General features: G+C 43.5%; 1 long non-coding RNA gene across 1 annotated transcript; it reads left to right on the top strand.

Moving 5' to 3' along the window:
- The first annotated feature begins 3,928 nt into the window (after nt 1-3,928).
- LOC311428498 lies at nt 3,929-4,757 on the top strand. Its single transcript, XR_014687744.1, has 3 exons — nt 3,929-4,084; nt 4,421-4,534; nt 4,631-4,757. It is a non-coding gene; the product is annotated as an uncharacterized lncRNA (long non-coding RNA).
- The last annotated feature ends 8,210 nt before the right edge of the window (nt 4,758-12,967 follow it).

A 12,967-nucleotide genomic window follows, 5' to 3' on the forward strand; every position in this document is an offset into this window, starting at 1 on the left:
CCTTGTTTTAATGTGCTGGGATGTTTGCTTCTGTCTGAAAATCCCCTTTTCATTTAGACAGCACCACAAACAATCTGGATGTTGTACATGTCCACATTTTCCATACCCAATTTTACAGTGAGGCTGTTGCTAGCAGCTCAGGAAGCTGGGCGGTGTTGCTAATAAACATCTCTTTGTGGAAAGAAATGCTGCTCATGTCACTGGGATCCAGAAAGTAGTTCTCATTGCCTCCTAAGACTGTGTGCTCCCGGTAGATGGCTCTGTATCAGACTGCATGTCGGCTACTTTTTGTAGGCTTCTTCTAAATTATATTAGTAAGGCAACCAAGGTTTGGGGCTTCTGTTTATTTTGTTTTTGCACGGACATACACAACTTGTGCTGTTGCAGTATGTGCAATAAAAGCATTAACATTCAGAAAACACTTCATTTGCACGGTGATGTGGTTTTAACTAGAAAAAATGAACAGATTTGGTGCTTTTACTTTTAGGCAGGAAATCCATTTTCTTGTTTGGCATCACTACCTTAAAATACTTTTACCTTTAGTGGAAACGTTTGAGAGCCATACAAGTAAGGACAGACATGTTACACGACTGAATACTGATGTGTCCCTTAAGCGGGACATTTCCTTTCTTTGTTATGCGATGATTGTGGCTGTGGCCATATAGCTACGGTGTCTAGCCACTGCCTGAATATATCCTTCCCATCTTCTGACTAGAGTTCTCCGAATACTGATAATCTGAAAGGGTGCACAGAGAAATTCCTTATGTGAAAGGGTGCTTGCCACTCTGTTCACATAGTTTCATTTCATGGGGCAGTCAGATGGCTATGTAGCTATGTATTAAGAGGTTCTTGTACGTGTTTTAGTTTTCTTACGCAAGCTTTCCTTTTCACTAGCTGATCCGAAATGCTCAGAAGACAGCACCAAGCACAATTTATGTCCCAGATATCCATTTATGGTGGGACAACGCTGGACCTGCCTTGAAACTTACTTTTCTAACTCTACTACGTAACATTCCAGCATTTTTGCCAGTTTTGCTGCTTGCTCCGTCTGATGTACGTCACTAGATCTCCCAGAAGAGGTATTTGTCAATACCTTCCTTACTATTTCTTCAGTGTCTTGCAATTTATGAATGCTTTCAGCATCAAAATGCTGTGCTTTCTTAAATGCATGCTGTTATTACTCAGGCACCCTAACAAATCACTTAAAATTTGCTTAGAGAAAAAAATACTGTGAAAGCATCTGCTTAAGTTTTTTTCTGAGTCAAGCAAGTGACTTTCACCCCCTTCTCACACATGCAAATAATAAATTAATACAATAATTCTGGTGGCTACAAAGTGGTTCAGTCAAGAATATGCAGTGCTTGAAATGACAAGAGGAGGTTTTTACTGAAGAGATTTCTTCTGACAGTCTGCCATTCCATGCTATGTTGGGTAAACTGCTAATAATGCAATTTAGTAGAGAATTGAAACACTTTGATTAAAAAAAAATAAGTAAATCAGTTTCTTTCTTCATATAGGCCAAAGCTTTCCAAGCTGGAAAGCTGAGTTCCAATTTCTGCTAAAGTAACTTTGGAATCGAATTCTAGTTGTATTCCTAAATAAACTGTAGTAAAAGTAGGTGCAGAACTTCATTGACTTCTGAGAGTTTACATTAAGGGAAGGTGCCCAAAACAGGACCACGCTGTTGTCATTCTGATGATTTGGTCTCAGTCACTGGGGGAAGAGAACGGGTCTTACCTAGACGTGTTTATTATCAACTGCTTTGAAAGTGCTTGAGTTCCCACAGAAGTTTTTGTACAGGCTGTAAATTCCTTCTAAAATAAGTAGTGAAATTCCTCACCTACCTTTTAATACTAGAACTTGAAAATGGAGGAAGACGTAGAGGTACTAGCTACTTCAGACACCTTTTGGGAGAGAAATAAAAACTCAGCAAAAAGCCCTCACTTGTCTGCTGAAGCCTGTCTCTTCCCTCGATAGCCATAAAGGTTCTAAGTAAAGGCTGCAGCAAGACAAGTAAATACAAAGGAGGCGCTGTTGGATGTGGTGAAAGCCATTACTTTACCAGTGTAGCGTACAATCCCTTCAGCGAGCTTTAATTCTACAGGTGATTCTTAAAGGTGATATTTGAATTTGCCGTGCCAGCCTCTGAAAATGTAGCGTTTTAAGGCCAGGATGATAACTTTTTTCAGTTTGTGTTCTTCAGGTTATTCTTAATTTGAAAAGGTACTCGTCTTTTTGGAATAGAAGATGAGTTTTTTGTGGCTTTAAATCTGAAATGTCTTTCCTCCTTCTGCTTTAGATGCAAAAATTATTTAATAAGGAATTTGGAGAAGTGTGCAATATTGAGTTGCCTGGTAGGGCAGAGAGAGCAGCCTTTTTTTGAGGACCTAATTCTAAATGAAGTGGCTAAGCCTCCCGTAAAGAAAAGAGGTGAGGAGGATATGAGAAGTACATCTAAAACTTTCCTATCGAAGTTACTAGCTCTTTGGGCTTTGCTTTGGTGGTCATTTTCTGTCAGTAATTTGTCATATGCTTGTATTTGAGTACTGTAAATTGGCTAATTTTTCCTGATGAATTGAAGTTGATTGGACATTGGAACTTGTGCCTGTAGCACCACCAGCTGAGCCTCAGAAGCCACAAGAGGAAGAAGTAGGGATGCTGGAGGAGGAAGAGGAGGATACCTTGCGTGACCTTAGAATTTTCTTGAGGGACGTTACTCACAGACTTGCCACTGACAGACGTTTCAGGGAATTTGCAAAGCCAGTTGACCCACAGAAGGTAAAGTAGTGCTGATCCGTGTGTGTCTGTAACTTCTCAGTGTTCGTACTTCTCAGCGTTTTGGGGAAGGTTCAACTTTGTTTTTAGGGCTGCACTGTAAGGATTTTGCAAGAAGCAGAGGCAGTGCTTTTACTTCTGCTGACTCTCAAATGTGTCTTATGGGATTATTCGCTGAAAGCCCTGGTTTCATTCTAAAAAGCCAGTCCAAATGCCAACACAGTTTGCTCGTGAAAAAGCTTTGATATGTAGGCGTGTCACAGCACTGCAAAGCACAGAGATCTTTCCTTATAATGACAAACAGTATTTACAGGACTACTTGAGTGAAGTCTGAAGCCCTTTCTTGGACTGTCAGTTCCTGTGGGAACAGGAATAGGAGCAGCAGTTTGTAAAACTAAGTTTTGAGATCCTGTTCTCTGTTTCATCTGGAACTCCTCAATAGGAATCAACCATAAGTGCAGTGTGTTTTCTTTTTCCTCCAATTGGCTGCTTAGATGCCTTTTTCTCCTTAATTTATGAGATAAGCCTAAACTAGGGGCGTATATTTCAAAGACAGATGTAACTTGAATATACCTGCGGATCAGCAAAGTCCTCTTGATGTGGGCCTCCACTGGCTTTTCTTCCCCTTTTCTCCTAGGTTCTTGAGCTGTGAAAAATCTAGACAGATACATATGTCCTCATCTGAACTGGTCATTAGGCTCCTCTTCTGGTCTGAGGGAAGAAATGAGCACCTCAGGGCCCAGTTATCTCATTCTAAAGTAGATGCCTGCAATAGGTACTTCACAGGTGCAATTCATGCACCTTTTCCTCAATGTCAACAACAAAGAGAATGCCGGATGGCTTGCTCAGCTTTCACTGTTGTGATTTTCTGAAGCAAAGTGAAATGAATCTCCCACCCTCAGTGTTTCTTCTCTACCATGCACGTGCTTCTGACCTCCCTACTTCTTGTTGTCCTCTCGTGGCCGCTCTAATGAAAAATGAAAAAGCCCTTCCATTTTTGAGAAGCAAACTGGTTAATTTCAGCATCTTCTGATGCATCGCAAATGTTCAGAGTTTTTAGGAAGTCGTTTATTTAAAGTCTTCAGAATAATTTTGGTAGACAGTGTGCAAGGTTAAGAAAACCTCTGAATGCTTGTATTTGATCTGCAGGTACCTGACTATGCCACAAGGATTAAAGAGCCGATGGATCTTTCAACAGTTCTGACTCAAATTGACTCGCGCCAGTACCTCGCTGCCGGAGACTAGCTGAAGGACATCGATCTAATCTGTAACAATGCCTTAGAGTACTACCCGGATCAAAGATCTACAGGTGAGGATGTGCTTTTTAGCCCTAGTTTAAAAAATCTGTCAAACGTATAGATGGATAAATGCTGTGTGCGGACAATAGACTTCGGATGGATTAGCTGATTTTGGACGTCCAGACTGTAAATATTTTATCATTTTGCTACTTGGGCATGGAATTGTGATATAAGTGTTCCCAAGGAACTAGTGCTTTTGTTTTAATTAACTTCGATGTTGTTATGCTGAAAATATTCACTGAGAGAACCTTTCGGAACCAACCTATGAAGAAAGCAATTTTCTTCTGTGATCAAAAGAGTTTCATTGGTTGGTAGACAACATTCAGTTAAAGTGTGTAAAATTTCAGATCGTCACAGCGCCTATGTTTTGCAAGACACTGCATATTCAATGGTGAGGAACGAACTGGATACAGAGTTTAGACGACTTTGTGAACAAATTAAAGAATCTCGTGAGAAAAGAGGTACGTGCTTTAACGCTAAGGATTTGAAGACTTGTCTCTGCATTTGTAACTGAAAATGCATGACGAAGATCTTTGGTATCTATTCTTTCTTGCAAGGTCGCACCTCTGCAGCGTGTGCTCCATGCGACAACTCCAAGTCACCACAGCAGAACCCTGCTACTGAAGACGAGAAACCAGATGAAGAGAGTAATGAAAATGAGGAGATGCCAGCGGCACCTGTAGATGCCAGTACACCCATTTCTAATGGCAAGTTGCATTTTATTCAGCTGCTCTTGTCATTCATACCTTCTCTGTTCTTGAGGCGCAACAGGTGTCTCTGATGCCTGGCTCTTTATGGCAGAGGTAGTTTGTTTTCAAATTGACTTCCAAATGGGAGAGAGAAATCCAGAGGTCATTCATTCAATATAGCGATGAATTAAAGTTCAAAGAAAGTTGGTTCATTTGATGTACTCTTACTGGAACTTCATTTTGTAAACAGAACGACCCCCCACTCAAGGATATGACAGCTTCCCTCCCGTACTAAAAATGATAGTACTCACCCTTGTAGGAGCAGCAATGTGAAGAAGGTCAAGGGCAGTAAGAAGGGTTCGAAGCTTTGATATAACAAGCCTTTCACTTTTTTTGACAGAGCTCCTAATAAGCATCTTTAGCAAGGTCTGGAGATGGGAGAAAAACTCAAACTAGATTTTAATTCTAGGATGTATAATGTCAAGCTTGACTGTTCCTCTGAACAGTCAATTGAATTTAAATTTTTTTAATTTAAATTAATTAGTTTATTTTTTTTTAATTTAAATTCAACTGAATTTAAAGTTTTGAATTTAAATTCCAATTGAATTTATTGAAAAAAATTCCAATTGAATTTAATGTTTTGTTGTTGTAGTTTTTCACGAAACACTAAGTTTATGTGAAAGGTTTTGCTGCAATATCTTTTTGCCAAGGATATTAAGCTTAAGTTATCCACAAGAAAACGGTGGGGAAAAGGAAGCTTTAGTTTTGAAAGTTTTTTTTTTTTTTTTTTTTTTTTTTCTCTCCAGGTTTTTCTTGAGCACAGCAGCGTTTCAGTGTCTGCCTGCCATTAGTTGCCCCACTACCAAGTCAGGAGGGTCAATTAAACTTGCGTGAGGCAGAATTTCTTTATCTGAATCTACGTGGTTCACATAAATATATTCTTGTTTCCTTCTTTCCCTAGGATTATTCTTCTCCCAGTAATGAATGTTTCAACGGACACCGTTGAAGATCAATGAGCAAAAGCATCCTGCGGTGTTCAGTCTCCAGCTTTGAAGAAAGTATGGCGATACTGAGGGGAAATGTCAAGAGAAGACGCTTTTCAAGGTACTGTATTTCTATATGTTCAATCTCTGTTCGATTTGTAGATTGAAAAGCAAGAGAGAAAGCATGTGCAGTGAGTTGTGGCCTGATAAACCTCCGGCTAAAATCAGCAGAGGCCTATGAGCATGCTGATGGCGTACCAGTACCTTAAAACTAGAATCCCTCTTCTCAGTGAAAGTCTTCTGCTTTTCTAAAAAAAACCTGTTTTTTTCCCCAACCCCTTTGAGGTGTTGTTGTGGTTTAACCCGGCCGGCAGCTAAACACCACACAGCCCTTCTGCAACCCTCCCACCTCCCTCTCTGGGATGGGGGAGAGAAACGGGACAGTGAAGCCCGCGAGTTGAGATAAAGACAGTTTATTAAGACAGGAAAATAATAATAATGATGATGATGATGATGATAGTACTGCTACTAGTAATGTGTACAAAACAAGTGATGTACAATGCAGTTGCTCACTACCCGCTGACCAGTGCCCAGTGTAACCCCTAGCAGCCCGGCTGCCCCGCCCTATCCATGGTGCAGCGTGTTGCCATAAGGCATAGAATTCTTTGGCCAGTTGGGGTCGGCCATCCTGAGTCTGTCCCCTCGCAGCTGTTGCTGTGCGCCGATTCTGATCGCCAATAGGACAGTGAGACACCGAAAGGTCCTTGGCTTGTTGTAAGTACTGCTCTGCAGCAATTGAAATATCGGGGTGGTATCAGCACTCTTCTAAACATCCTTTCACACATCCTCAGCCAAAACATAGCAACCTACCCGCTACTAGGAGGAGAACTAACGCTGTCCTAACTGAAACCAGGACATGTATCTTTTCCACTTGGGTGCTATTGCTCATAATTTTGAGAATTCAACATGAGCAAGCTAGGAAATGTGGGTACATACAGAACCGCGTGTATATGGCACACAACAGACTTGGGATGTGGATCCTGCGTGAGGCCTACAGGCTTCTCTTTGTATACCATGGAGCACTGGCTTGTAAACATGGTGAAATTTCCCATCCTTGATGGGTCTAATACAACAAGTCTTTTCTCCCTTCTCTGCCCTGTCCTCTTTCTTAATGTAGGCAGTTGAGAAAGCCAAAATTGGAACGAAAAAAAGAATATAACACAGGTAAGTGGCTGTAAGTCCCCGGGATACCTATTTACGCTGGTTACTGAAGAGGATGGCACTTGGTCACTCCATGGCTTTCATTTGGCCCCAAAGCCTTCTGTAGTCAGCTGAATTCACTCCTCAGTGACTTTTCTGTGAAGAGAGGTAGGTGCAAATAGGAGATTTTATGAATTCCTTGGGGAGGGAGCAGTGTGAATTGCAGCTTGGTAGGCACAAAGCAAACTGTTCTAATTGTGCAAAGTAAATCGATACTTGATAAGTTCAAACTTAGTTTTATAGTTGGCAAGCACAAAAGTAAACCTTAGCTGTGATCCTAGCAGCACAGTGGTGTAGCTCTTCCCTTCCCCTTGTCCTCTTAGCTCTTTTAATGACAGTGCAAGCAACCAACCTGTGCCAAAGGGTGCTGTATGGCAAACAATGGGCAGGCTTTTTTCTAAAAAGCACGAGTTTGAGTTATGTGGTGTTTGGGTGTTTCTCTTGAAACGATTCTTCCCTCCTTGAGCTGTTAGATCCTAATGCAGGAAATGGAAGTGCTGCATGCATAAACAGAGTAATCAAACATACACCTCTTAGGAAGAGGCTTGCAATGTCCTAGTGTTTGTTTTGAGCACTGTTAGATACAGTTTGACATGAATGGAGTGAAAACACCTTAGAGAAAGGTGTTGATTGTTCTCACTTTTCCAAGACAGAAATAAGTGGAGTAGATTTCCCTCCTGCATGGAACAAAAGTTGCACGTTTGTTTTTGTCTGGCTAGCTTTCAGTCTCTTTAAAAATTTCCCTACAGGTCCCAGTTTTAAGTAGACAGTTTAAACGTGCAGAGCGATAAAGAAGTGGAATGCAGTGGTTGTGACACCAACTTCTGATCTGAAATGTAAAGAAAACTCAATCCACTTCAGGGTGCCTTTTTTGTTTGTCTGTTTCCATTTTACAAGAGCAACGGTGAAATAAGGAGAATCCCATCTTCACTGTTTCAAAATCCTTTGTTTCTGCGTTTCAGTCACCAGAACACTGAGGAGTAGAGCTGGTGCAAAAACTGTGAGACGAGTCCACGGAGAAAACAGGGACTTGGAGCTGCGCCGCAGCTGTAGAGTCGGACACAGGCGGTACTCGACTACTAACTCGTCCATTCTATTTGACAAACTTATGACAAAGTAAGTCATCTTTTCTTGCAGACCTCTTAGAATGATCTTTCTTAGCAAGCCTTTGCACTATGGCATGATGTTGGCCTCGACTTGCTCTTTAGTTTGACAGCAAAGAGGTATGGCTGCTCCTGGCATTTCCTTCCTGTTTACAGGGAGACACCGTTACCTGGCTAGATAAACAGATTTTCTTGAAGGTGCTATTTCAGCATATAAGAATTGATTTAAAAAACAACAACAACAACAACAAAAGTGCTTCATGGCTTGCTAGTTTTGTAATCTCACATTTCTGCAGGAATACTTGATTTGCTGCATTTCACCATTACACTCGTCAGCGCCGCTGATTCTGGTTTATCACTATTTGCATTGCAAATCTCCTTGTCCAAAGCTTAAACTGATGTATGCACTGCTTGAAAACAAAACCTGAAGTTGCAGAGCAGTAGACTCAAGTCATTATGTTAGCAGCTGTGTAACCATACTGCTTTCCAAACATAAGATGTCCAGCTTATTTTGTTTCTATGAAGAGTTTAAACGGCTCCCGTTAAGCAAAGATGTCCCCACACTGATACTTACTATTAAGCAAGGATTCCACCTCCTTTGGCTGAGGTCTGCTCCCTTACTCACATTGGAACATTCATCCAAGTAGCCTGCAATTCCACACTCTCGGGGGAAAGTCCATAGAATAGCAAAGGTTCCTCCAGTCTCTTCCTCAGCCTTTTTTTGAAGCATGCAATAAAGCAAAACGTTCACAGGCTGCCCTTCCATGCAAAACAAGGCAAATTAGTAAGACAGGAGCCACAAAACTGATTGTCCTTTAAAGTTAAAATGAGATTTGAAATAGATCGAGTTAGCAAGTGTTGTAAGTCTGTAGCTAAGTCTGGTTTTGCCAATGCAGCACAATTCCCTATCACGTAGCCAGAGCTGCTTCTGTAGCTCCAAGAAGCAAAACTGCTTTGACAAAATACTGTGTCATCAAAGCATTCGTTGGCTCAGTAGGCACGGCTCAGGTTCAAGAAGTTTGTGAAAAAATGAGTACTAACAGAAGCAGCAGGGTCCAAAGAAACACTTTATGTCCCCACTGCGAAATGAGGGGCTTTACCTTGAGTGTTATGCACACTGTCAATAGAAAAGCACTGTAACAGAATCTGCCACGGCAGTTTGCATGTTACTGAAAGACCATCAGAGTGGGACTGCAGCAAGATCATTGCGAAGTTACAAAAAAACCATGTGGGGGTGGGAGTTTAGTTGCGTTAGATAACACAATCTTAGATAAAGATTTTGGTCTTAACGTAAAAGTAAGGATGTCTACTGATTTCTTCAACTCCAACAACTGAAGCCCAAGTCTGAAAAATCGCCTTTAAGAATGCAAAGAAAATATTTAACTCTTCTGTATGTTCATACTTTGCTATCAAGCAAAGGAATGAATGCTGATGCCTTAACTATGTAGGGCTGTAGCTTACAGAGAGACTACACCTTCCTGTTTTTTTCCCTTTAAAAACGTTAAATGTACGTGAAATTATTTGGGGGTGTTTTCACATGCAAAGCCTAATGCAGTGCATGCAAGCCCTGTCATCTTCTTCGTCTAGTAGTGTCGCGTTAAGGGGTGTAGCCGATTGACCGTCATGGGTCCCGTCGGATTCAGGGTGCTGAACTATCACGGTCACGGATTCACCAACAACGCAGTACGGCCTCGCTCTAGTCGCATTCAAGGAGAACTCTCACAGCTAGGAAGAATGCAATTAAGTGCAATTTCTTACGGCGACAGGTACACAGGTTCTTTGGATTGTCAGTGATAAATTCACTGTCTGCAAAAGCAAGCTAGCATGCATGAAATGCACAGGTACACAGCCTAGGTATTAAGACATGAAAAAGCATCAAAACTCTAGAGATTTCTAAGATTCCACAGAGACGCCTGGTATAAGCAAGCGTTCAGATCTTACCCCACGGCGTCCCAATGGAGTGGGGGTGGGGGAGTGAGAGGCTCAGCCTGTCGAGTGATGTCAGAAGGAATCCTTCCTGATAGTATCTTCCCTAACATCCCCTTTCTCTTAAAGCAATTGATATTATTTTCTATCTTTAAGGTGGAGCTTGAGTGACTCTAGTCATGCATATCTTGGTTGTGCTTGGTAGAAATGATCTCACTTGCGTTTAAAGGTACAGGCTCTGAGAAATTCCGAGGGCGTGCTCAGTGAGGGGTGGTTGCACCTTGGAGGCGGGTAGCTTTTGGGATGGAGGTGTGCTTATGATGCCTAGTCGCTTAAGGCGATTACTCCACAAGTAGTAACTTAGTGTTGATTTAACTTCAGCATATCTAAAACATAAGAAGGATGTTAGTATGGAAGAAGCCGATGAAACCAGTCCTTAAATCTTACTACTTATTGTGCGTGAGCAGACTGGCGTGAGTTTTAGCTATACTGGCAAATATCAAACCACACCTGTGTCGTCCCAAAGCTGGGAAAAAAAAAAAAAAAAACAAAACCAAGGAAATGTTGAAGCAAATAGGGAGGCCTGTAGCTTGTGCAGTCTTTTAGCTGAGAAAATAAAGAAGGAGAGAGACAGGTAGCCTTGAGCTAGCAGAAGCAAGGAAGAGAAGGGCTAAAAGGGAAAAAAACAGGAAGGAGAACACCAGCTCCAGACTGACCTCTAGTAACCTTTTTCTCATTAAGGGTCATTAGCACATTAAAAATCACACCTGTCAAAATGCTAATCTATGCTAATGTGGGATTCGGTGTGTGTCCCCCCTCTCCTGTTCCCCCTCCCCCCCGGTATTCCTCTGTAATGCACAAGCTCAGTGGAGATAAGTTAGGTGAGCTGTAATAACCAATCCAAAGGAGCCAAAGAGAGAGTTTTCACAAGTTTCCTGTGTATAAATGACGGCGATTCGAGTCAGAGGTGTGCTTGCTTTGCGAAAGATGGCCAAGTACCTGACTCTGCAGAGTTCTATAAGTAATTATATAATTAAAAGACCTTCGTGTGCATTCCGACTCTGGGTGCTTATTGGCGCGGTGCACTCTGCACGAACCTGCAGACAACATCTGTACTCAGTGTCATGCCTACAGACAACCCTTTACTGTTGGGACCTGCATATTTTTCTGTGCATTCAACACAACCCCTTTGGCACAACTAGTTAACCACGTAGCTGCCAGTCCACCACTCAGTTGCACTTGTGAAGAGGAAAAGCTATTTCCGTCTACTGGAGGAGCACATCCTCTAAATGCAAGCTTCACTCAGCTGGTCATTTACTGCAGGACAAGATTTGAAAAGTGTTGTTGAGTTCTGGGTTTCCTGCTTACAGGAAAAATTAAGTGCTAGATCGCCCTCTACTCCGCTTTGTCTGCTGCATTTAATGGAGATAAAACTGATTTCGTTTGCTCCTCCATTTATGGACAATGAGCTGAAGGAACAGGTACAGCACATTAGCCTGGAATGCCTTCCCTCCCAACCAAAGTAAACTGGAGCTGTAACTAACACAAGCAAAAGCAAGGCTTCTGTGTTTTCAGCTGAATAAAGTTCCAACAAAATCATCCTCTGGGATTTGAAGGTTACTTCACATGACATGCCAACGACTCTTTTCCCTCCATTGTAAAGCGGATCCCTGCTGTTAGTTGCTCTAGAAGCAAAGGAATCGTCGGTTTGGTTACCAAATAGCCGCTTCTGCAAACGAGAAGTGTTGTGCTCTCTCTTCCCTTTGAATGACTCCACACTTCTCATCAGCTACTGGATTGCTGACCTAGAATCAGAGAACATCCCAAGGTGGAAAGGACTCCCAATAATCACCAAGTCCAACTGGTGGCTCCACACAGGACCACCCCAAAGTGAGACCCGATGTCTGAGAGCATTGTTCAACACTTGTTGACCTCCGTCAGGCTCGGTGCCATGAGCAGTGCCCTGGGCAGCTGTCTCAGTAGCCAGCCACCCCCTCAGCGCAGCACCTGAGGCGCACGGGGCTCGGCGGGGCGGCCCGGGAGGGGAGGACGGCGGGGCGAAGTGGCAGCTCCCTCAGAGCCGTCTCCCCGCCGCCTCGGCCGCATGTCGTGGCTTTTTCGTGTCGGGGCTTTTTCATGTCGTGCCCTCGGTCTCTCGCCGTGGGTGAGATGCTGCTCCCCAGCGCGGACCCCTTGCGCGCGGGGCCTGCCCGCGGCGGCGGCGGGAGGGAAACCCCAACCCCAAAGCCCTCCCGGCAGGGAGAGCTCGGGGTGAGGGCCGATCCGGCACCGACAGTAAACACACGCCGGAGGAAACGCTCTGGTTTTAGCCAAGAGCAGCGCGGCCAGGTTCAAAAGGCGTCACGCTGGAGCTCCGAGTTCGGCGGCGTTCCGAGGCCGTTGTGGCGGTTGTGGAGACGGCCCCGGCTGAGGTGGCTGCTGCTGTCGCTGCTGTCCCCTCTGTCCCTGCTGTTGCCGCTGTTGCCGCTGTTCCCGGACCTTGGAGACCCCCGGCGGCTCCCTGTGCCAGGCCCTGTGGCCCCGGGGAGCTGCCCGCCGCCTCGTCGGCCAGCCCGGCAGCAATCCTGCCAGCACAGAATAGCCCACTGCGTTTCAGGGTAAAGTGACGATTAATTTCTATTTCCTGGCCTGGGTGCTGCTTTCTTCTTTAAGGAAGCTTCAAGGTTAAAGGTTCAACTCAGTTATGTCAGGGTTCAACTCCGTTTCGTGAAGGGGCTCTTGTACGAAAGCTTAAGCTGGGATTGACTCTCTGCTAAGCGGAGGCCAAACGTGGACCTACTGAGAAGCAGGTCCTAAGTGATAACATTTTCTAAAGAGACTGCTAAACACATCTGAAGAGTGCTGCTGCAGAACTCTGAATGGGGGGATAGCAACTGTCTTAAGTGATCTGGAATCTTGAATTTACTTTTCAA

This window comes from Aythya ferina, assembly GCF_964211825.1.
Source record: "Aythya ferina genome assembly, contig: HAP1_SCAFFOLD_86, whole genome shotgun sequence".
NCBI classification, from domain to species: domain Eukaryota; kingdom Metazoa; phylum Chordata; class Aves; order Anseriformes; family Anatidae; genus Aythya; species Aythya ferina.